The sequence below is a fragment of the Condylostylus longicornis genome, unplaced genomic scaffold (assembly GCF_029603195.1).
Source record: "Condylostylus longicornis isolate FDR11 unplaced genomic scaffold, ASM2960319v2 ptg000048l, whole genome shotgun sequence".
NCBI classification, from domain to species: Eukaryota; Metazoa; Arthropoda; class Insecta; order Diptera; family Dolichopodidae; genus Condylostylus; species Condylostylus longicornis.
The window spans coordinates 14,155,980-14,183,005 of NW_026578017.1; the positions used below are offsets into that span (position 1 = coordinate 14,155,980).

Here is a 27,026-nt window from a genome sequence, read left to right on the forward strand (position 1 = left end):
ATTTAGACAAAATCATTATCGTACCAATTAAATCAAAAAAATTAAAATGAAAAATAATAATGATCATTGCAACTTTCTTCTACATACTTAGGTACTTTGGATTTTTTTCTGTTTTCGAAAACATAAAATAAAATACTTTCCCCGAAAAATCCTGAAATAAAAATTTTATGAATATTTTGTTACTTTTCCTTATAAGAAAGAAAAAAATTTGCATTATTTATTCATTTTCCATTTTAATATTTGCATAAAAAATTTGTTAGCAATTGTGGAAATGAAACAAAAAAGAAAAAAGAAAAGTGATAAAACATAAATGAACTGATAAAAAAAGCAAACAAATTACAAAGAAAATAATAGAATCTAGCTTCATTAAATTAAGCATGGGAATGAATGGAAGCATTATGATGAAATGTTATATTGTGTGTGTGTGGTCTCTTAATTCATAATTTAATACACAAAAATTATATTTTACCTAGATTCACACTATTATATTAATTCTTATAAGCACTTTTCCAAAAAAAAAAATTTGAAAAAAGTGCTTGGTAGTTTCACTCAATCTGTCTGTCCATTCGTCCGTAGACATATTTAAACTTCCCGTTGAAGATATAAAGCTGAGTTTCATATGTAAACATAGATCTCGCGAAATTTGTAGAATTTGATTTTGGACCCCTTATATTTCTGAAACAACAAACTTTACCAAATTTCTACAAATGCAGAATCTAACGCCATCATTAACCCTTGAATTTGAGCATTATCTTAACACATCCTTCAATTTTTTTTCCCCTCATCATAAATGTATGCAATATTTCAAACATTTTGGTAAATGAATGAAAGTAGTTTTAATGATTTCGTACATGGATCGTTTTTAAAACCAGTATTTTCACTTGTTAAAAGGGAAAAGTGCTACTTTACAGATTTTGCTTACATTGGCTTGCGCCAACCTTATTTTTTTTAACAATAGCGACGACTACTTTAGCATTGTCCATTCAGAAATTTTTAGTGTTATCAATACCGACTTTTAAAAAAATACTTCATGATTATATGAAAATTCAGTTCTTCTTAACTAGGTTGTTTACCACTGTTGTGAGATTAGTTTTTTATTTCGATTATTATTATTGTTCTGTTAATATTTTTTACTGTTTTTATTAAGCACTTTTATGCAGATAATTTACTGCTTTTTAATAATGTTCATTTTTTAATTCTCCATTTATTTTTCATTTTCATTTCAATTTCATTTTTCCGAAAATCCAAAACTCAAATATCTTTTTTGTTATTTTTTCTATTCGTTTAGTGTGACACTTTTCTATTCAATTTTTTCTAATTTCTGCATATTTATTTTTCACTTTATCTTCTCTTTCTCCTTAATCACCATGATCATCATTAATAACATTCGCTTTTGTGGATTATTTATTACATGTTAAGTTTTTGTTCGAACTTAATTATTTCAGTGCTTTTCTTCATTTATTAATTTTTTGTCTTACACTTCTATTTATTCCGAATGCTGCTCTATTATATTTTCTTGTGTTAACATTTTTTTTTAAATGGAAAACACAAAACTAAAACAGTACTTGCTATATTGTCAATTGGATTAAGGTAATGTCAGAAAAACAAAAAAAAAAATGAAAAAATGTTTCACTTTTCTCCTATAAAATACTTCAATTTTTTTAAACACTTACATTATAACTAAATGCTATTTAACATGTTTTCCATTTTAACAACAATAAATAAGAACATAACAATAACAATAAATTTAACCATAACATAACACTAACAGCAGTGAAAATAATCATAATAATATAAAAATAGAAGAAGAAATATAAAACAAACGAAAAAAACATTTTCTGTTCATTTCTTTTTTCTTTTGTTTTTTGGTTTCAATTCCAAATAACAATAACATAACAGAAGCATTAAGTAAAATAAGTCAGCTAATAAACTAACAATGATTAATGCCACTGCTATACAAAATTAAAATGTTAATTCTTAATAAATTATAACAGTACATAAAAAGAAAAAATGAAAACAAAAATAAAAAGAGAAACAAAATGCGAGCGAACAAACTAAAAAAATTTTGAAACAAAACGCATTTGACTTGACAGTAAAACTTGTCTTGTCAATTATTTGTTTTTTTTTTAATTTTCTTTCGCTCTCATTTTGATGCATGGCAGCTACTGTTATTTGCGTTTGCTACTACTATAATATTTATGTTACTGTCATGGATTATATTACTGTTATGAAAAATAGAAGTTTACGAGAAATTTATTGGCAAATTATTAAATACTACAAGACATCATCGTATTTTATTGTTGATTCTTATGTATATTATGTGTATGGAAGTAATTTGTAGCAATATTAATATTTAATATGATGCTTTCAATATATTAACTGCTATAAATATTCTAAAATTTGAAATTGTAATAATAATAAACAGAAAATAAAATTGAACTTTAAAAAAAATACCCTCCTATCGTAAGCAGCATTATATTTTTCGTTTATCTTGTGCCAATTCAAGAATTAGAGCTCCACCAATTTGTTACCGTTTCAAATAAGGAACTTAAATTTTATCACTTGAGTGACTATTACCAGGCATCCATTTAAATTTAACAGTTATATAAGCAAGTGTATATAATATACATTAATTTTTTTAAATAAATAGTAATACTTACAAATACTTATATACAATAAAATTCTATTGTGTGTCAAAATCGTGCTCCGGAAAACGTCACGGAAAAATTGCATTGTCACTCAAAACCGGCAAACAAGGAATCCATCTTAAAAACCATGAGTTGGAATAACATTACTCAGGTGGCCTCCAATTTTCAAAAATTTTTAAGAGTATTTGTATACTACTCCAACAACAAAATTTTTTGAAGAAAAATGAATAAAGTAATATGGCAATTAGTAATCGTAAAAGCTATGATTAATTATTACAACTGGCAACATTATACTATGAAAATGTCTAAATGATTAAAGAAAACAGGAATCAAAGATAAAAAGATTTGTTGATAAGAAGAAAAAAAAATGATAATAAAAAACAAAAGAGAATGTAAAACAATAATAAAAAAATTTTCACCGATTGCGGCGGGGTTTTACCCTTTTTGTCTAATCTTAAGCTTAACCGTATTAAATGACAAGAGTTATAATGTGCACCATACCATTATCAAGTTAGTAATTGAAATAAAAATGCGAAATAATTTATTTACATTGTTTTGGTTTTTGTATGTTGCTGTCATAGTAGTGTCATGCCAACTCTCAATTTAAATTTTATATATTTATTTTCCTTCCCTTTTTCTTTTCTTCAGTTTTTTTTTGCTTTGTTTTGTCTTTTCTCTCTGTTTCTCTGCTACATTTTTCTTTTCTTTTTATTATGCTGTTATTGTTGTTGTTATTTTATATGTTGTTTATTTTTATTGAGTTGTTTTTATTTTTATTTTTAATTTTTCTCATCAGTCAGTTTTATTAGTCGTGACTGTTCACTAGCGTTTCGTAGCGAGTTTTTAATAAATAAGAAAATTTATAGAAAAAAAATTAATTTTTTTTTCAAGTTGAAGTTTTTTTTTTTTTCTTTTATATTCAATCCGCGGCGCCTAAATACAAGCTTTTCAAAAATTTTGTCAAATGGAAATATAATTAAATTTATATTTTGCGTGGATTTTATTATACTTAAATTTTAATATTCGATTTTATTGTAAAATTTTTATGGTATAAAAGTGAATTTACATATGTTTTTAATATTTTTAATTTAATGTACCCATATTGTATGTTTACATACATGCATACATACATACAAAATTGAGTTAATTTATATTTTATGAATTAAATATTAAAATTTACGACAAAAGCAACAACAACAACAACAAAAAATTAAAATGTGGAAATAAAAAAAAAATAAATTCAGTTAAAAAAATTAAAATTCTTGGCAAAGATGGCAAATGTGAATTTATTACGGAATGAAGTAGTGAAAAAAAGAAGAGTAAAATTAAAATAAATTCACATAAGAAAAAAAAATGGAATTTGTGTCGTGTTACAAATATATCAGCACAGTGTCGTTATCGTGTCAAAATCTTGCAAACTCAAAATAAAAACCAAAAATTGTTTTATTTTAAAAACACACAATTTTTCTTTTAATAAATAAATGCCTTCCTTGCAAATAGGTATAAAAAAAAAATATATTTTTTTTTAAAAAGTACTTGTATTTTTGTTTTGCACGCAAATTAAATATGCGCGTAATGCTATGATTTTAAATTGAGTGCCAAATTTTTACGGTATAGATAATAAAAGAAAAAAAAATTAATTTTTTCTCTTTTTTTTTTATTTTAAATCAAATAAAATATTTCATACAAATTTTGTATACAATATTGAAAAAATATTTTTAAAAGCAAAAAAAATTTCGAAATTTATTTTCGAAATTATTGTGTTATTATTCTTTATTTAAATAAAATGTGGTGAAAATTATTAAGCAAATAAAATACACAATAAGGTTTATTGGAAAGAATTATGTGGTGAATTTAAACAAAAAAATTTTTTTTAAAAATAATAAAATATTAAAATTTATTCTATGGTGAATATTTTTTAAATTCTTTATAAAAATTTTGATTTCACTTTAATACGCGATTGTTATATTTTTCTTTATTAAATATTTTGATAGTTAAATACTCATGGATTTTCGAATTTTTTTTAGAGGTTACTAAATATTTAATTTTTTGTTTACTTATCACAATATGAGTATATAAATATTCTTATATTATTTTGTAAACAATGGCAAAGATTTCTATTTTAAGCTATTGACTTATTCAAAAAATTATTATTTATGTTTTTTGTTTTCTTATTAAGTTTAATCAATAGAATTTTAATATTTTGATTATGATTTTAAATTTTGACTAAAATCAAAATAAATAATAATCGAAATTTGTATAAAAAAAAAAAACGATTTAAAAAGAATTCAGTTAGGTCATCAATAATTTATTCTATTGACTTTGTTTTCGTTTTCGAATTTCTGTATTAAATTCCCTGTTTTAAGTATTGATAAAAAATGAGTATGAAGACGTAAATGAGAAGAAGTATTGAAAATTGTAGGTCTTGTGTAGAGTCATATTTGTAAGAATTTAAAAAAGAAATAACTTTCTTTTGATTGCAAAAGTAATGTAAAGCCGGAAAATATGTCAAATTTCACTTGCGATTTTAATCAGAAAGTAAATAATCTACATGGCAATAACTATATTGTAAACTGAAGTATATAATACTGTATTACGATTTCAAAATCATTTTATATAGAAAAAATCGGAACATCAATTTGGGAAACGGAAATACGCGATTAAATGGTCGAAATTAAATTTTATAACAAAATAGCTTTAAATTTATTCAGTTTACTTGGTCGAATTCTTATTTTCAAATACTTATTTTTGAAAATTTGCAAGAAAAGAGTTTTAGTAATTGATTTTGTGACTGATGTAGAACTTTAATAACTCACTTGAATAACAGAATTTTTAGATATATTTCAAAGCGTTATGTTGGGAAAAAGTTTATTATTTAAGCCACTTTTAAATTGGATAACATTTCTTAGAAAAAATTTTCTAGTATTTATTATTAATTTTTTGAAATATTCTGATTTCTTATAATTTTATTCGTTTTTCGTCTTGTTAAACTTAGAAAAGGGCATATAGGCATAAGGTAAGTGTCCCTATTACTGACATACTTCGCAACAAATTCAACTTTGGCATGAGATATTTTATATGTGGGATACAATAAATGATCGTGTTTTCGATTTTTTGAATAATTTGGATAATTGAGAATAATGTTTTTTATAAAATTATTTAATCAAAATATTTTTTAATTCATAATTTTTCGATTAAAAATGAAAAGCAAAAATGTTCCTAATATTGACATAACCGCAAATGTTTGTGTCTATTACTGACAGTTTGTGTTCCTAATACTGACAATGTAATTTCATATGCTGTAATCTATATTCTATATATGAATAATGGTTAAAATGGTTAAAATGATAATATTAAATAAAAATGGAATAATATTTTAGATTTCTACGGATATTTCATCTTATTTCAAAAAAAATTAAAAATGAATAAAAATATAATTCAAACAAAAATAAAAAACATATTTTTTATTGAATTAAAGGTAAAAATATGTGAAATTCAGCTGATTTGAATTTATTATTACTGTAGAATGTACTTTTGCTAGTAGTCTTAATATGCAACAATGAATAAATAAAAATTTTTAAAAGATATGAAAATCTAATTCGAAATTACATAATGTTTTATAAAGTATTATAAGTAATATTTGCTACAATTGTATTCCTATAAATAATACCTAAAATATGATGTACAATATCACACGAAATTATAAGAAATCAGGTCAATATATTCTAAAGCTGCTAATAAGCCTATTCTAAAGCTGCTTTTTGCTTTAACAAAGACTATTTATGTATTAAGTACGTAACGAAAGCAACCCATTCTCAATTTTTAGAACAACATTTTGGGTTATTAAAAAGGACTACTTTTCTTATTTAAAGAGAACCATTTCCGTTGTGATATTTGTTATGACGTTAACGTTTACAGTAATTTTAAAGCATTTTTTTAGAAACCGAATTGTACTGTTTTATTGACAGTATTGTATACAATATTGATACACAATTTATTAGACGAATATCACTATTAAAAAGGTAAAAAGGTCGTTGTCAGATATAGGTTTTCACAAATGTAATAGATTTTCATTTGACTGAAATAGTTTAAACAATTTTAAAGTATAAAGAATTTATTTTAATTAATTAAAATGAATATCAAAATTAAAACTTTATACTGACATAATTTTGTACATAATATTGACCCTCTTTAGATCGTATTACTGACACCAGTTTTTAAAGGTAAAAAACTCCCAACCTGTAGTAAATTCTTAGTGTCAGAATTCGGACATTAGAAAGAAAATTCAAATTCGATTTTAATTAAATAAATACGAAAATAAAAATTTAAATATTTTAAAAATGACGTAATTTATAAAAATACGGATTTTTGACGTATTACTGACACATATGTCAGTAATAGAAGCATGGTCGAATTTTAGATGTTTCTAATACTGACAGAAATTATTTGTTAAAATTCTTATTTATTTAATGTTTTTACTCCGAATTACTTATAAAATAAGATAAAAAATAATCAAAATATTTAATTTAATATAAATACATATATTTTTAACCCTTGCTTTTTGACTTAAAAGCAATAAAAACAAAATCGGAAAAATTAAGCAAAAAGTATAAGAAATTCTCCAATTCAACCCACCATTGCTATGTCTATGGAAACAAAACTGATTTATGTTCAATATTTTGGAGTTATTTCAAAACTAAATAAAAGGAAGTATTGCGATAATTTGAATTAATCTAGAAATAAAAAAATATATATATGTTGTATAGAGAAAATCTCTTAATAATTATAAAAAACCTCATATATGTCAGTATTACCGCCACTGTCAGTATTAGCTACACTTACCTTATTACAAAAGAAATTACTATAAAAAATTTTGAAGAACTTTACATTTAAAATTCATGTTAAATTTCTTTAAGTGTTCATGCGCACATAAGTAAATTATCTGATTGTACAGTTCGGTACTTGTGCTTAAGATAATTACATTGAAGTAGATTACAAATTTAAAAATTAAAATTAAATTATAAAAATTCGATTGAAAAAATATAGGTATATATGCATGCATTACACTTATAAGTACAATTTTATATAAGTAATTAAACAAAAAAAAACATAATGAACGCTTCAGTACTCAAAACTCAATGCAAATCGTTATAATTATGGACAATTTTGCACTATATCTTTTAAACCTGCTAACTATCTTTTAAACCTGTAGTTATAAGTAATTTGAATATTGTGCAATTTGAATGCTTAAGTATGTCAAAAGTATCGAAATTTGTATTTGATCAATACTTAAGTCTATTGCCATTAGTCTTACTGCATAAGTAATTTAATTTTATTTTATATCTGCTTATATGCTCATACTCACAGATTATATTGTTGATATACACAATTATACACAGGCAAACATAATAAAAAATTCACATACAAATTTAAAATTGTTCTAATTTTTTCCTTTTAATGTCATATTATTTTTTAATTAAACTCCTTATTGCCTTTATACAATTCAAGAATCAAGATATATCTAATATCCGTTCGTTTCGAATAAAACAAAAAAAAACTAATTAAATAAAATTAGTTAAGAAAAAAAAAATTAATTTTTTTAATTTATGTGATTATTTTTTTTTTTATTGATTACATATTTACAATTTTAAGAAACAGTTAATTTATTATACAAAAGTTATTATTATACAAATCCACAAAATTGTAACATGAAGTTCAGAGTCCAGTCCGATAATACTAATCAGAAAAAAAAAAGAGCGAAATATACATACAAGAAAAAAATCAATTTCCGTTGATGTTTTAAAATTTTGTGTTTTTTTTCTGTTTTATGCTTTCGTCTTAATTTAGTACTTATACTTTGTTATACACTCTTTTTTTCATTCAAAGCATAAGCATATTATTAATATTAATGTACATGATCTTAACAAAAACTGGTTGGTTATAAATATACGTATATACATACTACATAAACAGCAGAATATTAAATATATATACTTATAAAAAAATAAAAGGAATATTAGCGAATATATAATTTTAAATGTTTAACGTATATAAACTAAACCATATGTTAAAAAAAAGCAGTATGAAGTTTAAAGACCGGTAGATTTTAATCGAATCTCTGTTCAACCTTTTTTTTTTCTTGTTCTTGTACTTATTGTGATTGTTCTTTTCCTTTTATTATATTTTATAGCATTATTATTATTTCTTCTATATAAGTATATAATATACAAGTAAATGTGGATGCAAAATCAAAATAATTATTATATACACACATCCATATTGAATACATTTATTTACACTAGTTGTCTTGGTCAGTTATTGCTGTTCTTTTACACTATTATAAATAACCGTGTATTTTTCAACAGGAAAATTATATATATGTATATATACATATATATTTGCATGTACACACTGTTCATACCAAACACCTGATATTAAATCTCATGTACATTTACTGTATACTTTGATATATAATAATTATTTTACTATTATTAATGTTTAAATGACTCTATATTCTAATTGATAACTGATTTAATTATAATATGGGTATAGTAAAGCTATGAACAGAGGTATTATTGTGCTCATATGAATATGTATTAGTTTTGTCCGGTTGCATGTAGGTACTTATAAATTGCATAATTTTAATCGGAGTAATAAAAATTTTTCTTATATTAATTGTAAATCTTTATTTGTTATATAGACAATTTTACTTATTTTGATAGTTTATAAATTAAATAAATAATTTGAATTAATTAATTTAATATAAAAATTCTTAATAATATCCTATAATTAGATTAATTCAAATAATTGCTTTTATTTTTAAAAAAATCTATATTATGAATTAGATTTTCATTTTTTTATGCGCGGCATGAACTTCACTGGCGTCGAACTTTGCCTGAACACTCTGTGATGAATGTTACAATAATCGACTCTATTATTTATTAATAAATAATTTTTTTTTGTGAAAACTAATACTAAATTTTTGCAGCTAGTATGCACAATATTGCCAGTTCTGAAAAGACTTTTTAGTAATTTTAAAAATATTAAAATAATAGAACATTTTAATAACATAACTTCTTAGAATCTTTTAAATATGAGAAGTTCTCCTTTTTATATTTTAAATGTTACGAATTATGAAGATGAATTAAAGATGAAATTTAGAAGAAATTCCTCTCAATTTTGATTCTAGATTGAGGCAATGATACACGGCGATCTAAAAGGTACCTCATCTTGATTTAAATGTTTCTTAGGATTCACATTAAATTCTACATCAAATTTGTGAACAAAAATTTTAGTTCAAAACTTTAATACAAAAAACAATTTAAATATTCTGTACGATTACATTTCGATAATATCCTGACTTCCATACAGCAGATTGAGTTTAGAGGAAACTAAATAAAAAAAAATAACAAATAGCTATTTAGTTTCTTTTCTGTAAGTAATTGATTTAAATAATTCAAGGAATGCTAAGCAATTAAACAAACAGTTTCAATATATCAAAAAAAATTTCTTTGAGTATTTTACTATACAAAAATCTTATCAACATAAAAAATTTATTAAATTACTTACATTTTATTTTATGATTATAAAAATTAATCTTCCTAGTTATGTTTAACAACAATTTTACAATCATGGTTTTTACAACATGCACATATATGTATGTATGTATATTCATAAATATCTGATTGATTAAATTTTTACTCTATATTTTAAGAATAAATCTAGAATCTAAAAGATTTTACTTGTTATTAAAGAATTAAATAATTGATTGGGAATTGTCACTTGTTTTGTATGCTGCTGCAATATTGATGTATATTAAGAAGGATGAAATTAAAAAAAAAAAAAAGAAAAATATTTTCATAAGAATTTTCTGATATTTTTTTCATTTCAGAAGAGAAGAAAAATCAGTGCATTTATAACAAGTACTTAAAGAAACAACAAAAAAAAAAGTCATTTTATAGCAAAACGCGGGATAAAATAAGAACCAGATTACTACGTTATTTGTATAGTTTTATGATGTCTAGTTAACGTGTTTTTCTCTTGTCTTTATTTTTTTTTTCTTCTTTACTTATATTGAATTTTTCCCGCATTTAATACTGTAATATTTGCTATGTGGAAACAAGTTTTGTCACAAAACCTATTTAATATATGTGCAAAAACAAAAAACAACGTAAACGTACGTATGTAAGTAAATGCACTATTAAAGTACATGAGTAGTGGAAAAATTCCAAAAGAATAAGAATAAAACAAAAAAATCCCGGTCTTTATTTTATAACGAACTATTCGCTATATTTTTTTTTACGCTGATACTTTTTTGCTTTTGTTTCTTAAATTTGTTTTTAGACTTGTTTTTATATTGTAGTTGACAATTAGTTTATTGTAAAATTAATTTAATAAATTATTTATATTCAGTGGAAAAACAATTTCCTATGCATTTTAAAATAGGTTAAAAATAAATTTTATTCCAGAATTTTTTTTTGAATTCTATAATAACAAGAAAAGCATAAAAGAATAAAGAGCAAATAAGTTAAAAATTTTATAAGAAGAATTTTAAAAGCACATTTTATTTTTTTTTAATGATAATTGAATTTGGCAACACTACAGTGAATTTATTTTTTGAATTGAATTTCATTTAAATGCGAAACTACACTTTGTTATTGCTTAGAATCGAATGTTGTCTTATTATATAACATGTACAACAAATTGTTGTTTAGTTACAGGAGAAAATGAACAATTTTAACAAAATTATGATTTAATTTTAATAATTTTTCTTTTGTATTATACTAATTAATTGCTAGTGATTTAATATTGTTGATTACATATTTTTTAAATAAAAACATCTATAAATTAAGAAATCAAACATCTCTGTACATTAGAACCTAGTTTACCGACAATAGAATTCTGAATCTTAAAAATGCAATTTCGACATTCAGGAAAACATTAAACTTTTTTTAAGGATCAATTCGAAATTGCAACTGTTTGATATCGCACGTTTAGAAATCGCTTAGTAACAACATGAATTTAATTTTAAAATTTTTTAGTGAGAAATTAAATTTAATTCTTTGTACTTATTTCAAATAAAAAAAAAAAATTTAAATTTCAAAATTTATGTACATATATAAGTACTAAGATGTATGTAGCCTATATCTAATTACAAAATTTCAAAAAATTTCAACACTATTACAAATTACAAGCAATTTTTATAAAAAAAATTCTTGGCTAAACAAGTATTTTATCTACATATATAGCTAACGTGTACTAAAAAATTGCTTTAATTTTCTAACCTTGAACTGGCTCTTTTATTTTTTATTATCGTAAACATATATTGTTAATGTCAAATGAAAATCAAATTGATACAAAATTTATACTTATTACAAAATGCTGTTAAAATTAGATTTTTCTCAAATTAAATATAGTTCAATATTATTTGATAAAAATTTTGATAATTTTAACAGAAAATAGATAAAGCGGGACAGCCGCTTTTATAATTGTGAAAACTAATAAACAAAAGAACAAATTGTCGAGAAAACAAAGAAAGAAAAAAAATAAATAAATTATTCAACAGATGATTAATTTACAAAAATAACTGGTTTTTTTTTTATACATTTATTTTGTTTATAAACAAATCTTACAGGACATGCACTCTAAGTAACTTACAAACAAACTTAAATACATACAATATGTACAGGATTTTTATTTTTAGAATTCAGAAAAACGATTAATTAAAGTAAAGCTCGAAAAAAGGCAACTTTTTTTTATTACAAAATGTTTTTATATTTTAATACATACACACTTACTTAATAAATATCTCTGTTAATTAAAATAACATTGGCACTTACATCAGTTATAAATTACCATTTTATTTTTGCTCGTTCGTATCTTAGGTGTTCTTATGAGTTTTGTTTAGACCTTATGGTGGGGTTTTTATCTTATCTTAAAAATTGTTTGCTCTTTAATTATTTTTTTTTGTATTTTTTTACAATTTTTTTAATTTATTTGATTTTTTTTTAATTTTTTGTTACAATGTTGTAAAACGTTTTTTTGGCTAATTTCTTTTATCTATATTTACTTGCTTGCTAACATGATGTAATTGAACATTTATTAGCGTGCAGATGTTAATTTAGATGTTTTAAAAATAAATTTTTCAATTTTTCTATTCTTGTATTTTTTTTTTGTGTTCACTAAAATTATTTTTAGAAAAATATTTATTTAGTTTTTTTTATTTTAAACAAAACTAAAAATAAAATTAAAATACAAAGAACAATTTCATTCTTTCAATATTTTTTTTCTTCTAATTTTTGTTTTTACTTTATTTCCATTTAAAAATTTGTTAATGAAAATAATAATATCGAATTTCTTTTTGGTTTTAATTTAACAAATAAATATTTTCATGTAAAAAAAGGGTGAATTTTTTAATAGAAACAACTTCTAGCAAAAAGAAATCTGTCAAATGCGATAACGTTACCTAATTTCCCCATTTAATTTTGATCAAAAATTTGAGTACCTAAGTGCTTAAATCGAAAATTGAAACAAAATATTATTAATATAATTGAAATTATAAAAAAAAAATCTAATGTGGTCAGCACAAATCCGACTGCAAAGTACATGTTTTGTCTGTAGCAAAAAAGGTTTCACAATATTATGACAATGGCCTTTAAACACTTTTTGTAATTTCAAAAACTGTAGATTCATTGTTACACAGCCAAATAAAATTCACCCAAAAATTGGTCCAGCCGAATTTAAGATGAACGGATGTACGCACAGATCGACAGGCTGAGAGACAGATAGACCGACATCTCACTAAAAATAGTTTATTTAACATTTCCCTACTATGGAGAAGTGCGTTCTCACCAAAAACTCGACTCCCGAAATTTGGTGCCATCACAACCTTCCTTATTGTATGCAATGCCGGTAAAGAAATAGAAATCACAAATTAAAAATTTCTAATTAAATAATCAAAAGAAATACTAACATATAAATGCTTGTTAAGTAAAAGTGTTGACTCTTTCAATAATTTATGAGCCAAATTTAAAAAAAAAAACCAAATCTTTTTAATCCAAAGTTCGTAGCTCATAGTTAAAACAGGACCGAATACAAGCAAATTAAAAAAAATAAATCATGCAGCCAACATAACATTTAAAAATTTAATTCAAAATTCTCTCATTTAGACCAAAATATTTTTAACTAATCAATCATATTATTTTTGATTTTTTACTATTTAAAGTTCTTAAATGTATTCTTTATGTTTATTATAGTGCATTTTTAATACTAAAATTAGCCTCAAAAATAGGACCGCATTTTCATTTTAAATTTCAAGAATAAAATATCAGTGTTAAAATAAATACTCATAATGCGTTTCGAAAATAATTTCATAATGCACTTCAAATGGTTTGATAATAATTGACAAGTTTTAGATATACTTGTAAATTTTACCCTTTTACACGAAGGGACTAAATTTTACACTTATTCACAAATACACACCCACATTTCCGTAATCATTAATGTTCACATATTTTTTTAACCATCAACTTACTCAAGAATTCTATTAAGAAATTTATGTTAAAAAACATGGACATAAGCAATTCTCATTGACACGTACATATACACAATACGCGCAACATTTCTTATTAAAAACAAAATTGGAACTATACTCGTACCATAAGCCACTTTAATTTTTACTTCTTCTTCTTCTTTTTTATTTTAAAGAAAAAAAAATACTTATTTAGTAAACAAAATTTTTTGTAATTTAATCATTTTTTCACTTTATTTTGTTACATAACACACTTATATACTTACCTATACATATTAACATATAACTAAGTATGTAGGTTTACGTATACGCATAAATAACAAAATATATAAATAATAAAATATTTATTAACCCTTTGATTTTTCAATACAATTTTCATTTTTTTAATTAATTTTTGCTTCTTTTTTTGTAATTAAATCCAAAAACGAAAACATAAAAACAAAAATATTTTTAATTTTAATTTAACAATTTTTAAGTCTTTTACGTTTAACTCTGTACAGACAGGTTTTCGGTATACTTACTATAAGGGTGGCCCGAATTTCATTGAACTTTTATTGTTCTAAAAATATACTTTTAAGTTTTAAATTAAGAAATTATAATAAAAACAATAAGTAAGTAAATTTTATAATAAAAGATTCAATCAACAACAGATTTCAGAATTTTAATTTCATTTAACATAATTTTATATTATTTTATTTATTGTATGTAATACGAGTATAAGTATATTATGTGTATTACATTATATAATTCTGTTATACGCCAAAACATAATTAATTTATGTTTAATATGAAAAACTTCATAATTATTTCTACAGATTTTTATTGCGAATGTAAAAAATAAAAACAATAAAATTAAACCTTAATCATTTCGTCCGTTGAACTGGACATGAAATTAATTAGGTTATTTAAGTTTTTTTGAGGTTAGGTTTGTTTTGTTTTTTTTTATTTATATTTTAACTTTTCATTTTGAAATAAATAAAAAATAAAATGAAAGAGATGAAATTCTTAAAATTTTTTTGAAATAAGATGAAAATGAAATAATACGAACAATTTGTTAAAGTAAAACAAAAAAAAAAACAAGAAAATTTAATAACAGTAAAGTTCGAGAGGTTAGGTTTTCAGTTTGACAATTATTATTGCATTAATTATGTGTATATTGCGGTAGTTAGGTACTTTATATGAAAATAAAATAAGAGATGCGATAAGAAACTTGTTTTTATATATTTTCGTATTAATAAATTACTTGAGTATAACGGTTTGTGAAGATTTATGACACAAAATACCATGATAATTTGTAGTTAAAAGCATATTATATAGTGCATAATATAACAATAATTTGTTGGGGTTAAATGAGTGACATTTATTAAATGTATAATTTTTTTTACTATAAAAATTAATTATAATTGCACTTATTGTGTTTAAATTTTAGAAAATTAATTGTAAGTTAAAAAAAAATGCGTATAGCTTATTTAAATTATATTTTTAAAATGTAAACTATTAAGTATGAATCTATATCAAATTTCAGGTCTCATCACTTTTCATTTGTTGATCACTTTAGCTACCAGACAGCCATGTTTCGCTTATTTAGTTTCCAGTAAAGACTTATTTAAATTAAAAATTTTTTCACATTTATTTTTTGTTTTTAAAGATTTTTCAATGATTTAAAAAAAAAAATTCAATTTAAAGAAAAAATAGAATCACTTTTAAGACAAAATATTTCACCCACTATTTTTATGAATCATTAGTAAAGTTCCTTGAATTATTTTAGGAAAAAATGCTTTTAGTTATTTTTTAAAATTTTTGTGTTCTATTATTAAATGTGATAAATAGTTTTAACGCAAACATGTTTTAGCTATTAATTAAAATACGACATAACTATAAGGCATAAAATATTTATTTCGAACACTCTGAACATATTCACTAAATAAATGGTATGGTTCCGTGCCAATCTATAAAACTTTATTTCGCGCATTAAAATTCATTAACTTTAACATTACAACATACTAAAATTCTTCCAAATACATAGTAATTAAAAAGTTCATGTGTACGTAAACACGTTTGTGCGTACTTCTGCCTAAGTATAAGTATAAGCGTGTTACTAGAAATAAATAAAATTATTTCTTCATATTCCGTCTCGGCATTTTCTTATTAATTTTTTTTTTTATTCATATGCTATTAAAAGGATTCGCGTGATTTTTTTTCTTTTCGGAATTATTCCGACATTAAAAAGAAATTTTTGAGAAGATTTTATGATGCCACCTGACATGTTATATTTTTTTAACGTAAATTTATAATATTAAAAGTATTAATTTTTTTTGGCAAATCGAAAACATAATCACTATGATTTGTGAATCGATCGAAATCAAGAATATTTTGCGAAAATATAAAAATATTTTTTTTTCCTAATCAACAAACATTTAAACTGAAAACTATTATTATCAATCAATCAATAATCATTATTCAGAATTTTTATTGAACAGGCATTTTTTTGCGTTGGTAGCGTCGAAAACATCATGTAGCATAGTGTTTAATTGAAATATTGCAATACGCCGTATAAAATTAATGACGCAGAAATTTTTGGCATAAATGTCTAAGTTTACTTATTTTTTTTTTCTTATACACTTGTCCTTCTGTATATTATACAATTATGTATTTAAATTAATATGTATGTAAATATGTAAATTAAAATTATCAACTTACATATACATTAATTTAATGAAATCAAATAAATTATTTTGATTCAAATTTGGGAATGGCAAAACATAAATTCGAATTCACTTGATGCTTTGTAAGGTAGCACATTTCAAGCCTAAATCACTGTTTTTTAAAAATTGGGTTCTATATTTACATAATGTGCATATTATATATATATACAAATACATACATTCATCTTTTAATAATAGCTATCTCATATTATCATAATATGTCATTATCATTACATACAATTAGGATGAGCGAAAAAATTAAAAGAAACTTTGAAAAATTACTCAGAACTCTATTTGAGTCTCTAACTCTATTCGTTTAAGTTTTATTTAGATTTTATTCGGAACAGCGAGTTTAAGACAATTGTGATGGTAATGTTTAATTGTGCTGTTTCGCAGTAGTAGAAACAAGTAGCTATTTTTTTGCATATATTTACGAAATTTAAAATAAGTATGTTTCTGATTTCGTTAAAATAAATTGCCAAAAACTGGCATTATTAAGAATTTGTGGAACAATTACTTTTAGAGTAGGTGAACCAATTAAGAAATAATGTACATAAAATTTCAGATTTTTTTTTTCTTAAAATGTGTAGAAATTTAGTAAAGAGACAAACGAATGGGCAGAGTGAAACTAATAAGAAAATTTTTTAAATTGTGTTAAAATCAAATTGATAACTATATTCAATGGAAAAATTTTATTCTCTTGTAAAATAAATAATTTATTTCAACAACTAAATTTAAACAAATAACTTATTTTAATCACAAATTTTTAATTTTAAAACCGAAGAAACCACAGAGAAAATCGGTTTAAAATTTTCAATTTTTGTAGATTAAAAACCCAAAAAATATTTGTTGAAGCACCACATACATACATATGTACATACAATAATATTTATCTTGTAACTACAATACATGCAAAATTTTTCAAAATTTTTTTATATAATTGCTTTATAATCTTTATTTTTAATTAAAATCTCTAAATATAATCAAATTTACGTACATAAATATCTGCATAGAAGCTATTTTAATCTTTAAATTTAGAAAACTTTGAACTTGAAGCTAATAATTTGTGAAAATACAAAAAGCAAAGAAAGAAGAATTTTTTTCCAATATTCTAATTCAATGTTCTTTTTTGTGAATATGAATGTGTTTGCATACTTATACATACATACATATACATAATATTTTTTATAATTTAGAAGATGTACAATTAAATTTGCAAGTTCTATATATTATTCGTTTTCAAATAGAGATTTTATATTATTCGTTTCCATAGAGATTTTTGAGAAAAATTTTTCAAAATTTTCCAAAAAAAAAATTAATTATTATGTTATGTGTATGCAAGAGTTACCATCGTTTTAATATTAAAGAAAATATTTTTTTCATAAAATTTATGCTGATGGATCGCCAATTTATAGATAAATTGTGTTTCTCAATTCTACATATACAGAAAGTATCTAAACTAAGCGATTTCGTAAGCCCAAATTAGTGTTCTGGAACTCCTCACATTTAAAAAAAGTTTTGCAGTAATTATTTCAAAGAGTTATTTAATAAATTTATAAATTTACATTGTAATTATATTCTTTATTTAAAAATTGGCGAGAAGTTGGACCTTAATTAAAATTTTTGGTGCAGTCATGTGACTATGCGAGTGTTGTGAAATAAAATTTTCCCGAAAAACAATTTTTAGGTATCATTATTAGTGTTTATTTATTCATTCCTTGTGTTTTTCATAACAGTCCTATATATTTTGAATTTAGAATTTACAATAGCAGGTTTTTTTCCAGGCGGTCAAAATCTCAATTTTGTTCTTCTATTTATTGATAATAATTTTTTCTTTGAGTTTGGTTGGCAATTCTATTACACAAACACATATTTTGTATTACAAACACATATACAAAAAATAGCTATCTATAAAAATTATTCGTAAATATTGAATTTTCAATGTTAAGGTTTTGACGACAATTAATAGCTACACACACTTACCACACAAAATAATTTTTTTTTTCTTTACAATTTTAAAATCGAAAATAATTTTTGATTTTCTAATTTAAGATTTACTTAAACAGTCTATTTATATTTGTGATGATGATTTTTTGATGATAATGATGATGATGATGATCATATTGATAGTGTTTAATTGTATGTAGCTTTTGATGAGTTTAAGTAAATTTTTCATTCAAAAAAAATTTTTTACATATTTTTGAAAAAATTTTAGTAAATTCGTTTTGAATTGATTGAATATTTATTTTTTAATAATGAATATTTATTTATTTATTTTTTCCAATAAATTTGTTTGAAAAATTGATTATTTTGAAATTTTTAGCAATTAAGAAGTGATAATCGAATAAAAATTTGAAATAAACAATTTTTTTTTACTTTATTTCTTTTGTTCAATTGTAGTAGCCTTTGATGAAAATTTTATTGTTTATTTATAAAATTTTTGAAATTTACATTTTTAATGTCAAATTTTTAATTTTAATTTTTATGAGAATTTAATTTTATTAACAAACAAAATAACGAATGCAATTATATTGAATTTTTTTTTCTTTTTATATACACCTACTATCGAATAAATTTATTGATGAAATAAAAGTAATTTTTTTGTTATGAATGAGGTGGTGTTGCCAATATTTTGTAAGAGATCACAAGCAATTTAATTATTCAGTATATTCATATGTACGTATGTATGTATGTATGTAGAATGAAGGGTAATTAAGCATTTAAACTGGGAAATGTTTGTTCAGAATTGAATGCTTTACTGATTCGAAAGTAAAGTAAAGTATTATAAAAAATTTGCTTTGTTGAGGTACTTACTGCCAGTGAAATCAGTTCCAAACAAATATAATAAGTAATATTAATTTTCTTAGAGTGTTTCTCGCAAATTCTCAATTGGAATAGTTTTAAACTTTATTTTGTTTCAATGTGTTTCTGATTTCAAAATCTTTTACATACCCTTCCATTGTGATTTTTTAGGAACTTCCATATTTCATAATAGAGCTTCCGATCATAAAATGCAAGACTATGCAAAAAGCTCTTGAAATTTTTATAAGAAATTCAATTTACTTAACCAAATTAATTTTTCTTTGTCATCATATTTCTAAATTTATGCTGTTAAAATTAAAATTATGGCAGTTTCCCAAAAAAAAAAAAAATTGGAAAAAAAAACTGGAAAGTGTAAAATTACTTTTGAATTCTTGCAAAAATTCTTACAATTTAGTCGTTTTCTTGTTTCTGAATTTTTTTTTTTTCGAAAAAAAAAAATTATTCTAAAATGTCATTTGTAATAAATTTCAATTTTAAATATCATGTGTCAAAATTTTATTAGAAAATATTCAACTAAATAATTTTTTTTTGAAAAACTTGAATAATTTGTCAAAATATTAATTTTTTTGTTGTTGAAAATATGGCAATCGGTAGATTAAACTTTCATTTGTTTAACGGCAAGTAAATATAATTTAACAGATTAAAAAAAAATTGTTAAGGACAAAAAAATTAAATAAAATTTTAATTCAGGAATAAAAAATAATCCAAAAATTTAAAACAGAAAACATTTATCATCTAACTTTCATTATAAAACTGTTGACGCCATCTATCAAAATAATTGAAATTAGTCTTGCACGGTTGGGAGCAATAAGTCAGTGAAGAAGTTCACTCACAAATACTCCAAATTCAAAATAAATTCTTGCTTAAATTATGTATTTACTCAAAGAAACCTTATAGGAATTCCTCCAGCCTTTATCAATTTCTACGGAGAATATCTGTAATAGTGGAAGAATATAGCAGTGTTAAGAGTATAACTTTAAAAATAACGCAATCTTCATTGAAATTCCCAAAATATTCAATTACCATTTCAAATTTTAATACAATTCTAAACCGTTTCTAAAGCAATACACTAAAATAATGCTACAAATAACGATGTTATGTTGCATTATCACTGAGAAAAAAAAAATATTTCAAATATCAAATTTCCATCATTTAACACTATAGATAATTCATTAATTCACAAGCACAGCTAAGCGAGTATGTAGTAAGGGTCATTTTATTCGATATAATACCTTGTTTTTTTTTGTTTTAAATATTTCGCGCCAACAAAATAATACTCGTGTATAAGTATTTCAAAATTCTAAGTCAGTTCAAATTGCACAAAAATTGCAAAGCAAAAATATTGAAATCAGAGTAAATACAAAAAGTAAAAAAAAATTTAAAAAAAAAAAGGTGTTTTATTCATGAAATGCAAATCTATGCAAATTTATCGTCATCTCATCATTTATAAATATAGGCAATTTCCATAAACAACGCAATTTTGCTTTTTTTTTTTTAATTTCATTAAATGTGAAAAAAAAAGATTTTCAAATGATGTTTCCAGTGTTTTATTTGGTAAAAAATATCGCCAACACTTCATTCGATCATTATACAATATTTTGTGATTGAACGAGTGTTATATAATTTGTAGCTTTAAAATGTTGAAATGTTATTTAATCAATGAGTGGAATTACTTTATTAATTCACATTTCAATATTCCTAATTTGTAATTTTATAAAGTTATAAATGAAAATTTATGTTCCCACTCCAAAATTGTATTTAATATTTTATACATCTAAAAATAAAAATCACTTAAAATTCAAAGTTTACACAAGTATGATGTGCACAAATTGTTCAAAACTAATTTAGATCAACTTTAATCGATATTTCATATATATACTTTTAAAGCGAATATTATTTCACCTTCTTTCAATCACACTTCTGTTTTCATCTTGAAATATTAAAGCATATAAAAATATTTTTATTAAATTTCTGAACAGTTCAATAAGATTTTTGTTTTTAATCAGTAAACAATAAATGTTAGTAGAAATATGAAGCTAAAGGTTAATATTAAATGAAATGAAATGTATACAACTAATGTAAAATAAGGTTGATTTTAAAAACCTAATCAACACAAGGAGTAAGAATCTTTTACAAAACATTCGCAATACACCATCTTAAAAAGAAACGATGTAACCATACAATTAACAATTAAGAGTATGGTTTAATAATGTAAATTAGTTTCCAAATATTTAGAAGCGAACAAATAGCGAGAAGAATTTCATCGATTTCGAATTACTCGTCGTATTTTCCCATAGAATTTGCTAATGCAACAGGGGAATATTAATGATTCCATACTACAAATTTATAAATATGTAAATATTCCACTAGTTATAACCGTTTCTAATTTCAAAGAGCGCAACTTTATTAAGAGTAGCTTACCCTTATAGACCCGTACGAACACGATACCTGAACTATGTCAATTTAAGACACAACAACTTTAGTCGTACATATTACATTATATAAATTATACTCTTACCCATCTAACAAGGAAACGTAAATTATAATTCTGCAAACTAAGTGTTGTAATTATTCCAATTTTTGTTTAATAATTGGTAGATCGTCCGCCTAGAAAACGGTGATCACTGGTTCGAGTCCAGTTCGAAGAGAACAATTTTTTTAATAATTCTGCCTTGATTCATTCCTTTGATTACATCATCCATCTGTTCTGCAGTTGTATGAAGAAATTTTCATTAGTTATTCTTATAAGAATCAAAAATAAAAATTAAAAATAATCAGACGTTTTATAGGTAATTAGTAAAGAATTAGCAATTAAAAATAAAACAGGTAGCTGGACAAACCAAGTTCCTCTATTCAATAAAAGTAGTCTAACCAACTGTAATACTATAGTATATTAGTCTCGAAAACAAAAGTAATGAACACATTTTTAAAATGTTTTAATTGTACAAATGTACTAAAAGATTTAGCACAATTTTTATGAGGCAGAAATCGCAAAAAATAAACTCTTCGTTCTGTAAAATATTTTTCAAAATATTTAAAATTTTTGAAAGAAAGAATGAAATTGCAATAATTTATAACAATAATTATAAGCAATTCCCAATACGTTATAAAATTTATTTATATAACAGTTAAAATTTATTTCTGTTACTGTTATTTTTTATTATTGCTGTTCAAATTGCGGAAAATTTAACTGTTTATTTTATTGATAATATTTTTATGAAATACTGGCGTTTTATTGTAACTTTCTTCAAATATAAGCACATGAAAACCTCACAGTTTTTTTTTGTTTTCTGCTGACTTTGGGATTAATTTATTCAATTTAGAATTCTTTTTTTTTTTTTTTGTAATTTATTCATTGGTATAAAAATGTTCAATTTTTCTTTTATCCATTGTAATAAATTTGATTTAAAATCTAGTAAAATATTAATAAAAAAAAAATAAAGCAAATTATTTCAAATTTTTTTTTTATTTCTATTTCATTAAAATTTTATTTTTTTTTTATGTTTGTTTGTTTGTTTTCTATTTTTTTTTGCACTTCATTTGCATAAAATTTTAAATTTCCTTTATTTTTTCAATTTGAATAAAAAAAAAAATGAATATTTTGTGATTGTTGTAGATGTTTTGAAAATATTTTCACCTCACTAAACTCAATATATTGGCTGTAATTTTCATTCATCCATCCATCTATCCAAGCAGCCAGTTGTGAATATTAACCAAGAAACAAACAAATGCTATTCTACATTATGTAGGCAAAGAAAACAACAAAACAAATTAGTTTTTTTTTTAATAGTATTAAATGATGGGAATCTTTGTATATAATATAATCTAGGTGAAATTAATTGAAAAGAATTGTGGCGTTTCAAGTATAATACAAACAGAAGTAGCTAGTAAACTTTTCGTTATTTACTTAAACAATTGTTTTTGTCCATCACCCTTCTCATTTGGTAATTGATTTTATATGCAAAGTGTTGGTAGTTTAGTAATTTTTTCCACGTTGCATTGCGCACAAATATGAAAATATGTTTTGATTCTGTAGATTTGATTACGTGAAGTCACAGAGGGTAAATGAAAACACAATCTATAAAACGCAACCGGTTAACACCCAAAATATGGTTTATCTTTAATAACGGTACTGCATCTTTTAAAAATTCGTCGTCTAGAGATGAATTATTAGCATACATTATTGGTTCTGTTGTGATTCTTAATATTAATTTAAGAAAAATCAAAATTTTTAATTCAGTTTTGGAGCCCTTTATTCTTTGAAATATTTATCAAATTTGGATGAATAATCGCCAAGTACTTGATTTTAAAATTACATCAATTAATACGTTTTCATTTAGACTCTAAGTTTTGAATAATTTCAACCTATTTTACTTATATCAAAATTTTAAATGAAAATTATTTTAAGTAATCAAAATATTATATTTAAAAAATATAAATTTATATAAAAAATATTTCTTTATTGAAAATAATTACAGGGTGGCATAAAAAGATTACACTATTTAATTCCGTTTTATTAATTTATTCCACTTAATTTTCATTTTCCAAATTTTTATGTTGATACGAACTACATGTATTTCACTTAAATATTTTACGTGTAATAAAATAAAGGCGTATTAATTTAAAAAAATTTAATTTTCTGCCATCTTGTTTTAAAGTTGTATACGAATCTAAAATAAAAAAAAAAACAAAATTGTTGTACACAATCTGCAATTCATGTTTTTTAATTTTTCAAATTTGATGTCACATATTAATTTCGCTATTAAAAAAATAGATAAATATACCAATTTCATATATGTATGTGTATGTATGTAATATGATTGTACACATTCGAATGTACACGTGAATAAATAAACAAAATTTATAAAGTATGTTGCATTCATTTTTTTTTACACTTTTATTTGTTTATGTACTTCAGTTTGTCTGCATATTATTTAAAAAAAAAAAATAAATGTGTCAGTCAGTCAGTATTCAAACTTTTTTTTTTATACTCTTATTCTTTTTAGTCACATTTGAGTATTCCAACATTTTATTTTGATGTTTACATAAATCGCACACTCAGAATAAAAATGCATATAAAACCGGGATTTAGACGATGATAACGTTAAATTATGTAGACCGCCTTCTACCGACAATTTTAATAAATATGCTAAAAATTTTTTAACTCTGCTGTTCACTTAATTGCGGCCGAATACTGTAAATATCCTAATTAATGTGAGCTTGAATGAAGACTCAATCTAACTCTCTTCAGTATACCGTTATTTCTGAAGGTACGGTGTGAAAGAAATTTTTGGAAAATTTAGAAAAAGAAACAACTTGATTTTTGGAATTAAACAATGTCATCTAAATTCACGTTTTCTTGTTCCATAAAAAAATATTAAGTACTAAAATATTGAAATCAAAAATTTTTAAATTTAAAATTCTAAAATATGTTATTCTGGGGGTGCGATATATGTATACGTCACATTCATTATTTTTTAACGGCTTTGCGATGAATAAAATTTTTTTTTACATTTTTTATTTAATTTTAATTAATTTAGAATTGAATAAATAATCTGATTTGAAAATAATAGTTATGTATGAAGGAGGAAAAAAAAACTGTAAGTATTTAGCATAAATTAAACCGTTATAGAAAAGTGAAAATTGGAATGAAAAAAAATTTTTTTGTTCCTAAGTATTTTTACTTCTGATAAAAGGAATTATTTTATACACTCTTAATCTTAGATATTTTTTTAATAACCAAGTTTGTTTCTTAACAAAAACAAATAATTCACCCAAAATTTCCAAAAACCACAATTGAATCAAAATGTTATATAAATCCTTAAATAAAAATTATTTAATTTTAATAAAGTTTAAAATTAATGGAGAAAAATTTTTAATAAGCGCTTTGAAATTACTTAGGGAACTCTCCAGTCACCTTATCTTGATTTATGCATCTTATTTATAAATATCTATAGAATATGTATACTTGCATATAACCACACATACTGTTTACCTAAATTCAAATATTTCATAAAACAATTGAATTTGCAAAGCACATGGGAATCTATGCGAATATTAATGAATTACGAGAAAAAACAAAGTATTGCCAGATACAAATTGAAAAAAAAATTAATTTTGCTAAAAAAAAAACAAAAATTATGAAAAAAAAATCACATTACTTTTTATATATGTATGAAATTTAAATTTTACATGTCATTGACATTAATTTAACCGGTAAAAGTTGACTAAAACTATACACATTCATATACATATTAGCATATGTATATATATATGTGTATATTGTGTACATGAACTCTTAATTAATTCGATTTATTCAATTTGAAATCAATTTAAAAATAAATTTGAATAATCGATTCTAGTGATTTGATTATGTACAATTTAATAGTTCATTATCATTTTTATAATAATGTATTTGACAATGAACAAAATTTTTATAACGAGAATTTTAAGTTCTGAGAAATTTAAAGCATTGTTAAATATTTAACAGAAAATTTATGTATTAAATGATTCATTGCACAAAGTTTTTTTTAAGTGTAAATTTTGACTTTTTCAAAAAACGCACATGACAGTATTGTAAATTGAAATTTCGAATAAATAAAATGAAATTTTAATCTTTTATTGTGATAGCTTTGCTAATGTAATAATTATGTACTTACACTGAACGAAATCTTTAGTACAATTTCAAAATTTCATATGTATCTACCTATTCTCATATTAATTACAAATTTTTTATTGAAATTGCTAGCAACTTTTAATTTGGTTTTAAGAAAAACTATTTTGTAAAATATAATTTTCAGAATGCAATGAGAGGAATAATTTAATATTATTTTATTTAAGTAAACCATTCAAGTTCATAAAAGTTGAAATCTAATTTTGTTTATTCTGATACTCAGTTTAAATTACATAATATAAAAACAACATCGAAAGAGAGGGAGGTATATACATACATACATAAATCAAGCTTGAAACGAAAATTACAGCATGTTTTTAAACTCGACTGTGGCAATTGTTTTACTAACCACCAAAATTAGTAAATGCGATATGAAAAAACAATTTTCTAGAATATCTCTGAAATTAAATATGACAAATAACAACAAACACAAAACTCACATATTTATTAATATAAAAAAAAATTTGAAGACGTCAATCACCTACGTGATACAGAAAAAACTTCAAACGAATTCGTTGCAAACGTGACAATATTTGGATTAAAAATTAAATAATAAATTGATTTCACATGTTTAAACAAAAAATTTTTGCAAAAAAAAAAAATAAATTAAAAATAAAAAAAAAATTTTTTTATTAACCACAAAAATTT

General features: G+C 22.7%; 1 protein-coding gene across 4 annotated transcripts in view; it reads left to right on the forward strand.

Annotated features, from left to right (window-relative positions):
• The first annotated feature begins 3,436 nt into the window (after positions 1-3,436).
• Positions 3,437-27,026, forward strand: part of LOC129610990 (serine/threonine-protein kinase N) — a 137,797-nt gene continuing 114,207 nt past the window's right edge. For 3 of the 4 annotated variants that reach the window (XM_055523866.1, XM_055523870.1, XM_055523868.1), the window contains exon 1: positions 3,437-4,148. The gene's annotated coding sequence lies outside the window, so the exon portion shown is untranslated. Of the gene's footprint in view, positions 4,149-4,470; positions 4,556-27,026 lie in introns of those variants that run through there. The other variant, XM_055523869.1, reaches the window with a different exon arrangement.